Below are 12,222 nucleotides of genomic sequence, written 5' to 3' on the forward strand. Positions count from 1 at the left end.
GAAGAATACAAAGGGCGTAGCTCCTAGGGTTGAATCTTCAAAGAATCCCCCGTGAAGAGAAAAGCGTCTGAAGCGTTTGTTAGTTCGTCCGGCCCCGCCGAGGATGAGGCTGCTCCCTTGATACGCAGTGTCTCTGTTAGCAGGAAAAAAGTAACCTTCAAGCATATCGATCTTGAAATATTCAAGGAAAAGCATGAGCTTCAAGCCTTCGGTTCGTTTCTATGCCCCCGAGGATGATATTACGTATGAGCTTATCTCCAAGTACGAATTCGATGAATTTCATTTGTTAACGACGGTTGGGGCCTTCGAGGCTGGTCTGATGCTGCCTTTGTACAAATCGGGTGATTCCTTTTACTACGACGTGCTCGCTAGTCGTGAGGGTTCTTCCACCAATACTCATAGCCGTTCCGTATCCCAACTATCGGGAAATTATCTTCGCGCCCTGAAGGAATGCTATCTGCGGAGTAAGGGGGAGACGTCGATGACTTGCTACGTCCCCAATCCCTTGGAGAAGGAATGGTATACTCCTGAGAATTTCAATAACTCCTTCGGTGATTACGTCAATAGTAGGAATCGCAAGCCGTGGAGTGTCAGCCTTCGGAATCTCCCTGCTCCTCGAGGCGAGATTCGTCTGTTAAATGAGGTCAGCGATGCCAAGCTGAAGTATGTTCCTGGCACGGAGGCGTCCAGTCGTCGGAAACTCTTCCCCGCGCGAGAAAGGATCAAGCGCGATCATGACTACGAGTGGCACGCCACTGTTATTGAGATAGTTGGTCCGTGGGCTTACGGTTGGATTCCTGGTCCCCGCGGATGGCGGCCCACCGAGAATAGTAAGCCGCGCGAATCTCCTCCTGTTCGCTATGGAGATTTCTGCCCCTGGCGTCTGAACTTTGCGGGCATGAATTTTCCTTATGCCCTGGATGTCGTAGAGGGAGACGAGGAGGATGGTTCCGGTGCTATACCCCCACCGAAGAATATTTCAGCTGCTCAGGTACGCAGATTCTAGCTGCGCTTCGTTTTTATAACTTCCATCAGACGGGAAGAATAATTCCTTTTGTGTCGGTTTCAGGTATTGAAGAAGAAAAAGATTAGGCCGAAGCAGTCTTCTACTACGGTGACGGGCGAGGTTGAGGCCCAAGAAGAAGTTACCAGTCCAGTGAACGAAGAGTTTGCTGAGGACGAGATTACAGATGGGGAGGAACGTACTGGTACCTCCTATCAATGTCGAAAGAGGTCTTCGCTGGTCACGCTGGTGATGAAGGAAGGAACAAAGATGTGGCGGATGATGTTGTCATCGGGGATGTTTCCGTCCCTGCTGGTGATGTCGCGGATACCCTTCCCACTTCTCAAGAATTTTCTTTCGATCGGATGTATTCCACGGGGGAGTTCTTTGACGAAGCCCTCGATTTTCCCGAGGACTTCTCTTTGCTTTCCCCTAATGATAATTGGGATGTTCTTGGTGGTGATGGTAATGGGGATGCTACTGTAGGAGGTGTTGGTGCGGAGGAGCCTGCTGTGCATGTAGGCGCGGAGGAGCATGCCAACATTCATGCTGAGGGGGTCGAGTCAGAGAAAGGAAAATCTGTTGTTGACGCGCCCGCCGATAGTCTTCCCCAGTCGCCGATGTCTGAGGGTGAGGACGCCATCATGAGTTGGTTTAAGGAGAAGAATCTTCTGTTTGTCTCTCATCCCGCTCCTGTGGTTGTTGGGGAAAAGGAATCAACCGCGTATACCCGTCGCATGATGGAGATGTCTTCGAAGGCGCAGGTGTCTGAAGCCTGGGGAAAAAGGTTGACTGTTCCCGAAGCTACCCTCGTACCGGAGCCTCCTACTTCTGTTGCCGATATGATGGCTATTGCCGACGGGTATCAATATGGCTTCCCGCAGCAGTGTGTGCTGGAGGTAAATTTTCGTACATGCTTGTACGTGAGAATCGGACGCTTCGGTTGAATAATGTTTTGTCATCTTGATGTGTAGATGATGAGGAGCGAGCATTGCAACCACGTGCTGTATCAGTTCTTTAAAGCGAAATCTCTGAAGCTCGAGGCTAAGCTTCGTCACCGGGAAAAGGAATTATCTGCGGCTGAGGTGGAATAGAAGAGCTGAAGAAAAGCCTTAAGGAGAAAGAAAAGCTGGGTGAAGCAGAGGCTGATCTTCGTTCAGAACTTATTGCAGTGCGCGCTGAGTTAGAGCAAACTCGTAGCCAAGTTTCCACTTTCACAGGTTTGGTTCTTTTCCCTCGCCGTATGTCGTCATTCTTTTATCTCTTAGTTGTTCTGTCTGAGTCTCCCCCCCTATGTCCAGTGGGTGGCATCCCCGAGCTGATATGGCTTCGAAACGAAAGAGCTCGGCAAAAATCTCGTATTAGAGATTTGGTTGAGAAGATTAAGAGTGAGGCTAAGAAATGGGATGCTCGGGCTGAGGTATGGCGCGCGCGGCATGTTCAGATGGTCGACATGCAAAATCTGTACAACCATGATCGTGCTTTATTTAATGGCACACTGCTGTGGACCAGTGATAATCTGCGGGAAGCCCGTGAGCGTACTTCCTTGTTGGAATCTAGGATTCAGCTATTGGAAGAAGAATTACAGACGGCGCAATCCATGTCTCTTTCAGGGGTCCAAGATAATATGCTCGGTCTTGCTAGGGAACGAGATGATGCTCGTGCTGAAGTCTACGCTCTCAGCAATGCTCTTTCCGCGTCTCGTGCCGATGTAGCTCGTCTTGCTGAGTCTGAGAAGAATCTTGAAGTGTGCATGTACAGACTCAGCAAAGGGGTCTCAGAGATAAATAAAGAGGTCGACCACCTTCGTCATATGGACTCGATGAAGCAGGTAGAATTAGATGCCTGTCAATTTACTCTCACCAACCTTCAAGTAGACTATAAGAAATTATCCGCGGAATATGATCATCTTGATGAAGCGCGAGATGCGGTTGTTAATGAGTATGAAGAGGCTTCGGCTTGTGTCGAAGGTATAATCCCAATTCATCGAGTGTGATCTTGTTTTTTTTTCTACGCTAACTCCGTGGTGTTGTCTTTTTCAGAGCTCGAGGGACGCCTTCGCGTCACAAATGAAGAACTTGAAAAGGCTCAATCTTCCTTAGCACAGCAAGAGGAACAAACCAATCACTTCAAGAATTTAGCAGCCACCCGCGAGGAGGCCGTTGGTGCTGCTTCCAGAGAAGTGAATCGGCTATCTTCGTTATTATCCCAAGCCCAACAGCGGACAACAGTTATTAAACATAAGGCTCGTTGTCAATTGGCTGAGGAGACGAACAAGATGCTGGAGAGGATAGAACTTGGCCTAAGGAATGAACATGGTCTCGTGAAGAACTATCCTCGTCGTCCCGTTCCTGCTGCATTGCCCAGCTTCTCGGGCCCCTCTTCTGGTGGGAGCGTCCCATCAAGTCTTCGGAATAATCCTGACGACGGGACCGCCAACTAGGTAGAGATCGCAGCGTTCTGTAGGGTCCGCGGCATAATTATATTTTTTGTAACCATGTAACAAGGATGTTTTTTGATTGTGTATCCTTGACTTTGGCCGTTCACTTCTTGTAATCACCCCTTATGAAATGAATCCTCTTCTTGATATACCTACAATGTTGTTTTAAGTGTTTGTATTTTAAGTTTGTGAAAAATCAAAACAAAAGTTGTTAAGTGTTTTTGAGTGCGATACTGAAGGAAGGTACCTTCGTGATCGTCTTGATACCTGTCACCCCGCTGGCAAACCCTGGGCCAGAGGATTCCCAGACGGTGGGGGCCGGGGCAACGTTCTAGGATATAGGGTGTAAAATATGTACGCACCCATTCCGTCGACCCGTTGCCTTAAGATTGGTTGGGTATCTCTTTCTGCTGGGTGCCTTCCCCCTGGTCCTACACTTATGGACACTGATGGGGGAGCCCTGAGAGATTGTAGATTAACTACTTTACCCAATATTGTAGGTAGATTCCACTGACTTGATAATTTGAAATCTTGTTTGATTGATAAGTTGAGGTCTGCAATTCCTCTTCCAGAGATAGAAACATGTGGGGCGGTTAGGCTCCTTTCTTCTTCTGGTACACTCCCAGCAGATTCAAATCTGCGTTGCTTTTATGGGAAGTATGGTTTGAGCCATTTAGCATTCCAAGGATGCCGGAGGACCTCACCTTTTAGATTACGAAGGTAGTAGGAACCATTACCCGCAATGTCGTGGATCATAAACGGTCCTCCCCATGTAGGTGCTAACTTTCCCCATTTCTTTTCTTGCTGATATCGTGGGATTGTTCTCAACACATACTGTCCCTCTACAAAATTTCGTAGCTTTACCTTTTTGTTGTACTCCCTTGCTAGTCTTCGTTGATAATTTTCCATCTTTTGCAATGCTACTTCCCTTCTTCCTTCCAAGTCGTCCTACCTTTCTAACATCATATCTGTTGTGAGGTTTTTCTCCCAGGCTTCGGTCTTCGTGGTTGGCATGAGGATTTCCGTAGGTATGACTGCTTCAGCTCCATAAGTAAGAAGAAACGGGGATTCCCCGGTAGCGGACCTTCGTGTTGTCCTGTATGCCCATAAGACATTGTGCAGTTGTTCGCACCATCTTCCCTTATGCTCGTCTAATTGTTTTTTGAGTATAAGGGCGAGGGTCTTGTTGGTAGCTTCCGCTTGTCCGTTGCTTTGAGGGTATAAGGGGGTGGACTTGTTCTTTCTTATTTTGAAGGTGTCGAAGAGCATGTCTATATTTTTTCCCTGTAATTGCTTGCCGTTATCAGATACAATTTCAGCAGGTATACCAAATCTGCAAATGATGTTCTGGAATATGAAAGTGAACACATCCGCGTCTCTGATCCTGGCCAAGGCCTTAGCCTCCACCCATTTACTGAAGTAGTCCGTGGCTACTATCAAAAATCGTCTCTTCCTTGATCCTTCGATGAAAGGCCCGACGATGTCTACTCCCCATTTTGCAAATGGCCACGGGCTATCGACAGAGTTTAACATTGTTGCCGGCGCGTGGATTTTTCTCGCGAAGCGCTGACATTCTTCGCATCGTCGGGACATCCTCGCAGCATCTTGTATCATGGTCGGCCAGTAATATCCTTGCGTTTTTGCCTTGTCAGCTAGTGATCTCATACCGCTATGATTCCCTGCGTCACCATAATGGATATCATTTAGAATTCGATGCCCTTCTTTCCGGGACAAGCAGCGTAGTAATGGTCCGAGGAAGGATTTTCTATACAGGACCCCCTCCCGAAGATCGTATCTTCCCACTTTGGAGAGCATCTTCCTAGCTTGCTTCCGATCCGCAAGTAGGCTTCCTTTGTCGAGGAAGGCATGTATTGTCACCCTCCAGTCATCTTCGTTGCTGAAATCTTCGTCTTTATTTGCTTTTGACAAGATGTCTTCTTCATCAAAGTCGTTATGGATGTCTTCTCCTACCTGGTCTTCAATATATTCTTCCATCGTATCTTGATTGGTAGCGAAGGAGAATTGAGATGCAATCTAAGGCTCGTATACCCTTGCTATTTTAATACCTTCGGCATTTTTATCCCTCAGCATGGATGATATGTATGCTAGGGCATCCACGTGCCTGAGGTCCCTTCTGCATAAGTGCCGGAACTTAATGTTCGGGATTTGTGATGCCAATGTTTGGACCAATGCCATGTAAGCTGAAAGGGTGTCATCGTACACATTATATTCGAGCCCAATTTGTCGTATGACCAGCTGCGAATCACTTGTCAGCCTTACATCGGTTACCCCCATCTCTATTATTATACGTAGGGCATGTACGACAGCTTCTTATTCAACAATGTTATTGGTATGATCTTTGAATTCCAATCTAAGTGCCTGTATGATCCTTTCTCCAGTTGGGGTGATAATGACAATACCTATTCCTTCTCCTTCCTTATTTTTAGATCCGTCGACGAAGACTTCCCATTGTCTATGACTCGCAGGTTCGAGGATATCCATTGGATCCTTGATTGCTTCCTCGGCTTCCGGTATTCCCTTAATCTCTTCGTCGTTGTCTAGAGGGAGGTCTGCTAAGAAATCTGCCAGAACTTGGGACTTCTGAGAATGTTGAATTTCATGAATGATGTTGAATTGGTCCAGATGGGTGTTCCATTTGGCTATTCGGCCCACTTTTCCCGTGCTTTTGAGGACTGCTTCCAATGGTGCTTTGCATGGTACCCTGACGAAGTGAGTTAGGAAGTAGGTTCTTAGTTTTTGGGTAGCCCATACCAGTGCGAGGATGAGTTGTTCATCTTAGTATAATTTCTTTCCACGGAATTGAGTGTCTTGCTGACGTAATAGATAGGTTGTTCTATCTTTGTATTGGTTTTGACTAATACCGCGCTGACTGCGTCCTCCGTCGCTGCTATGTACAGTGCCAAAACTTCATCAGGGTCTGGCTTCTACAGGATGGGGATTGAAGCCAGATGTTCTTTGATCCTTTGGAATGCTTCCTCGCATTCGGCGGTCCATTCGAACCTGCTCCCTTTTTTAAGAATATTGAAGAAATGTTTGCACTTGTCCGAAGACCGTGCAATAAATCTGCCCAACGCTGCTATGGACCCATTGAGCTTCTGCACTTCCTTCAGATTCTTTGGTGACGGCATCTCTACTATGGCTTGAATCTTAGCTGGGTCTACCTCGATGCCCCTTTTCGTCACCAGATAACCGAGGAACTTCCCCGAGGTGACACCGAAAGTACATTTCTCCGGATTTACTTTCATGTGATGCTGTCTCATTGCATTGAAGATATTCCTCAGGTCCTGGTGGTGATTTTTACGCAGCTTGCTTTTGACGAGCATGTCGTCCACGTAGACTTCTAGGGTTCCTCCGATCCATGGTTTGAAGATAGCATCGACCATCCTTTGGTATGTTGCCCCTGCGTTTCGGAGCCCGAAAGGCATTCTGGTATAGCAATAAAGGCCATGTGGTGTATAGAATGCTGTGTGTGGCTGATCTTCTTCTGCCAGGGCTACTTGGTTGTAACCAGAGTATCCGTCCATAAACGACAGCTCCTCGTATCCTTCAACTGCTTCAACCAGTTGATCTATGCTCGGGGGATAACTGTCCTTTGGACATGCCTTGTTGAGATTAGTAAAGTCGATGCATATTCTAACCCCTCCATTTTTCTTAGGAACAATGACCATGTTGGATATCCAGGTAGGGTACTTGACTTCCTTGATAAATCCTGCATCTAGTAGCTTCCGAAGTTCCGTTTCTACCGCCTCATGATATTCTGGAGCCACTTTTCGTATTTTCTGCCTGAACGGGGGCGTGCCCTGTTTGATGCGTAGTTCATGTTGGATTACTTTTGGGTCAATCCCCGGCATATCTCCTAACTTCCAGGCGAACACATCCGCATATTCCTTAAGTAATTTGGTTAAGGAATGTTCTCTCCCTTCGCCCATGATGGTCCCAATTTTGACCATCTTCGGGTCTTCTTCCGTTCCTATGTTGATTTCCTTTGTGGGTTCCACTGGTGTGAACATAGGCTTTGGGTTTCCGAGGACTGGGGCGCTCTTTAATTGCTATTTGGCGTGTTTCTGCTCTTTGTTGATTGTTGAGGTACTTGTTTCCGAGCCTCGGACATTACCCTTTCGTCAAGCCTTTTCCTGTAGTTTCCTTAAGGAATAGGTCTACGGCTTTCTCTTTCGTGGTTTCTTGATTTCTTACTCTTCGGATTTTTCGCTGTTCTTCTTGCTCATTGTTGATATGATCCTGAGTGGCCTGGCATTCTCGTGTAGCGATTCGATCTCCCTTGATCTCCATGATTCCCTCAGGTGTTGGAAATCTGAGGTACTGGTGGTATGTTGCCGCAACTCCTTTGAGCTTGTGTACCCATTGTCGTCCAATAATGGCATTGTAGGGGGAAGGGGTATCCACCACACTGAATCGGGTATCCAGCTTCATGGGCCCTGCGTTAACCTGTAACACAATGTCTCCCAAGGGCTTCGTGGCCGCTCCATTGAATCCGTAGATGGTGTGATAAGAGGTCATCAATTGTTCATCATGGAGCTTCATCCGCTTGAATGCATCATAGAATAGGACATTCACAGAGCTTCCCCCGTCTATGAGGATCTTTTTGAGGTTACATCCAGCTATTGGTAATGTTAGGACCAAGGGATCGTTATGGTCTTCCATATCTTCTTCGATATCCTCGGCATCGAAGATGACAGGAAATTCCATCCATTTTTCATGTCGTCCACTGTTATCCCATCGACCTTATATAACTCGCAGCGATCTTCGAATTGCTTCCGTAACCTTTTTCCAATCTGTGCTGTGAGTGAGGGTCCTGTGGCTTCGGAACACGAGATGGTGTTGATTGTTCGGTTTTCTTCCGGAAGTTGGACTGGTTTGGTTCGTTTGGATCTGTCCTCGGTAACCTCCTTCCGTATGTAATGTTTGAGCTCTCCCGCATCAATTAATTTTTGGATCATTATTTTAAGGTTCTTGCATTTTTCGGTCTGGTGTCCGTTGAAACAGTGATACTCACAGTAATCTTTAGACTTCTCGGATCTCGGGGGTTGCTTTCCCTTAGACCATGGCCATTCTAAGTTTTCCCTCCCTTTGATCTCTCGTAGGATACGAGCATAGCTAGCGTTGAGTTTTGTAAACTTGATCTTCGAATTTTCGGTCGCCTGTTCTTCGTTCATCCCTCCGTTCCTTTCTATCTTCGTGAGGTCTCTCATCTGAGCAACCCCTTTTGGCCCCATTGGTTTGTTCTGCTGAATTGGTGCGATGAGACCTCTGCGGATATGCCCTCGGGTTTTCCCGTTGAATTTCTTCAAGTCGAGCGTGCTTCTCGATAATTATTCGGAGATCGCCTTCTGTCTTGGGCACGCTCCCGTGAATTTCAACAAATAGGGGACTCATTCGGTCTAAGCCCCATTTATAGCAATTGATGCTTACCACTGGGTCCACGCTTCCTATGGCTTGGCAGATCCTATGCCATCTGTTTGTGTATTCCCTCGTGGTTTCCTTGTAGCCGATTGCTAGTGAAAAGAGCTTATCCATCCCGGTGTTTACAGTCTTGTTGTACATGTATGTTCTTAAGAATTTCTCCAAGTTGGTCGTATGAGTGTATGGAGTTTGGTGGCAGATTATCAAACCATGATAACGCCGATCCCTTCAAGCTTGACGGGAAGTATCTACAGAGTACGGCGTCGTTCTGTCCCCATCTAGCTAAGACACGGTTGTAGTACCGAACATGTGCAGCAGGGTCGCTGGACCCATCATAGCATTCGAACGTCGGGACAGGGCATTTCAGGGGAATAGGGGTGTTGGCCAAGCGATGCGTTAGGGGCGTGGAGTTAGCTTCTCTCATGACCTCTTCTAACCTTCCCCCACCTTGTTTATTTTTCAATTGCCTGATCTCTGCCATCATCTCATCCCGCAGTTCCTCCATTGCGCGTTGGTGCTCTAAATTCTTCAGCTCATTTCCGTCTGACTCTCCATCGTCATAATCCGGGTCGGATACGCTACGTCTCCTTGTCGCGTCTTCATTAGTCGCTAGGACGACTCTACAGTCTTGGTTTGGCTCTGGTGCTTTGGAGCTTGCTTCATCAAGTTGTTGGCTGGTCTTTGTGCTTAGAGCAATCCGCTCCTTTAAATCTTGATTTTCTCTGGCCAACAGAGCTACAGCTTCTGCGTAAACCTGTTGGTTCCTCCTCAGTTCCTCGAGCTCAGCCATTAGTTGGTGTGATTGGTTGGACCCCTGATTGGGAGTCCCCGCGCGTGCCGCTACAGCCGTGGCGCCACCCTCCTCCATGGTCTGTACTAAAGGTGGCAGGGGTTCAGCTTCTGTTGCTGGTGTTTCCAAATTGGAGTGAGCGCCCCTCTGCGGTGCCAGAGCCGCCGGTATGGTTTGATTCTGGTTATTTGTTAGCGGCATTCCAAAGGTTAGCAGATGCGCGGGTTGGAATGTTCTGGATTCATCCACCCTTTCCCTTGGTTGGTTAAGTTGACTCATGGCGAAGGTATTGCTAGCCTCCGCAGCCTTCGGGACTACCGCAGCTTCCCCGTATTTTATCGTTGCTGCTCTGAGAGCCGCCACTGCAACAGAATTAGCGTTCATGGGTGAAGTGATTTCTGCGGTATCCTGCCTTCGATTGGTCATTTTAGTTTTATCTCCTTTCTGTTTGCTTCGGGTGATGATCGGGGTTGTCCGGGGTGTTTCTTTTGACAAAGCTTTGGACTTTCCTGCTTCCTGCGTCTTCTCCATCACGTGCCCTTTTGTTGATGACGAAGTCTCGCGTAAACTTGCCTTCTTTACTCACAACACGTTTTCTCTGTATAAATTATTTCAAACAGAAACGGGAATATCCGCGTGAAGCGGGTTAGTTGGCGAAATACAATTTTTCAAGAGGGAATTAAACTATAAAATATGGGACATGCGATCCTTAGTATAAAAAAAAACCATAGTAAATCAGACGGATATAAAATATGGGTTAAAGTTTCATTAAAGGCGATCCTCAGTATATAAAAAAAAACTGCGAAAATTGTAAATCCGACGGATTAGGACAATAACCCTTGCTTGGAACAATAACTCTTATCGAAGGCAAAAGGTGGGTTTTTGAACATAATACAGTTGACGAATGATCTATACGGTCCGAGCTGATAAAATCGGAGCAATCATATGCCAAATTAGAATGAAATCACAGGACAAGATAAATCTTTTACCGGGACGAAGTCCCTGTTTCTAGCGCCAAATTGTGGACACACGAACTACGTGGGGGTCCGAATGCCCACAATCAATCGTTAACGTCTAAAGAGATTACGATGATGATATCCCGATGTGGATTCATTGGCTCAAAACCTTCGGGTTTATCATGGCCTCCTCCAACTTCCCCGTGCGTGGCGATCATGCAGGGGATACAAGTATTAAAGGAAAACAAAACATATAAGCCAATACGTGCGGAGCTAAATGAATGTAAAGTGCTGAAATGTAAATAAGACCAAGGTTTACGTGGTTCAGCACTAAGGCCTACATCCACGGGGTTTGTTGTTCTACTATATTATTCACGGTTACACGAATAGTTGAATGACTTTGGGTTTACATATTTCTCTCCACTAAGGGATTAACTTACCCTTACTATTCTCTCTCTCTCTCTCCTGCTCTTTTTTTTTTCCCTTTCCTCTTTGTGGAGATTGGGTATTTATAAGGTTGGAACGTGGGACCCATCTCTGAAGACCGTTGGAACCTTATCTTCTCGTGTCCTTGCGTCCATCACGCGGAGGTCTGCGTTTCCCCCTCGATCCCGCGGAGGCATCTTCGCTCGTTCCACAGGTTGGTCGACACGTGCACTGCTCAGAGTGTTTAATGCGGGTAGTTGAGGGGTCTGCTCGTGTCAGACAAGTGTCTTCTGCCCCTGTCAGTCCGTGTCAGCTAACTTTCTCTCCACCGTTGATCTTGGCCCCTCTTCTGGGGATGAGATAAAGCAACTCCTAGGGGTTTATTTGGTGCTTCGTGACGCATCATGTTTTGATGTTTTGGCTTGCATGCTTTCCACGTACCTTTCTGTATACACGTGTCTGATAGTGAGATATATGTGTACACAGAACCAAAACTTGAAGCATTCAAGTTCTAATCCGAGAGTTCATAACACTACCAAAAAAAAAGAGTTGGGGGTAAAGAAACTAACAATTAGCGATAAAAAAATCCCAAGAAAATTCATCTTCATCAACTTGAGTTTCACATGGTTGAGTACATGGAGCACGAGCATCTGGCGGAACAAGCAAGGTTAACACAATTTGTTTTGGTAGTTAGGAAGCTTTGAAAAAGTTATCTTTCACGTGACAAACATTACCCTGACTATAAAAAATAAAAAATTATTTCCATGAACACTTCAACAGCAAATCAGCAGCCATTAGGATTATGGCAAATGGAATGTAATAAGGTACAAAAATAATTGGATGAACTACAAATACCATGCAAACTATCCACTATAAGAAAGCCAATGCCTCTTAGGATGAAGAAAATGCCTACAACATTAATAATTGAATTTTCTTACTTCAATTAGTTGTTGTTGAAGTTAGTTTCTATTAAATGTAGTAGTTATGATTAAATTAAATATGGCTGCTGATTTGCTGTTGAAGTGTTCATGGAAATATAATTGTTATACTTAAATGTAACGGCTTATTATTTTAGTTTCAATTGATGTAATAGATAAGCAAAATTTAAATGTATTAGCTTGTAACTTATCTCTGAATTTAAATATTTGTTAGCATGATTAAATGT

The sequence above is a fragment of the Papaver somniferum genome, chromosome 7 (genome assembly GCF_003573695.1).
Source record: "Papaver somniferum cultivar HN1 chromosome 7, ASM357369v1, whole genome shotgun sequence".
NCBI lineage: Eukaryota > Viridiplantae > Streptophyta > Magnoliopsida > Ranunculales > Papaveraceae > Papaver > Papaver somniferum.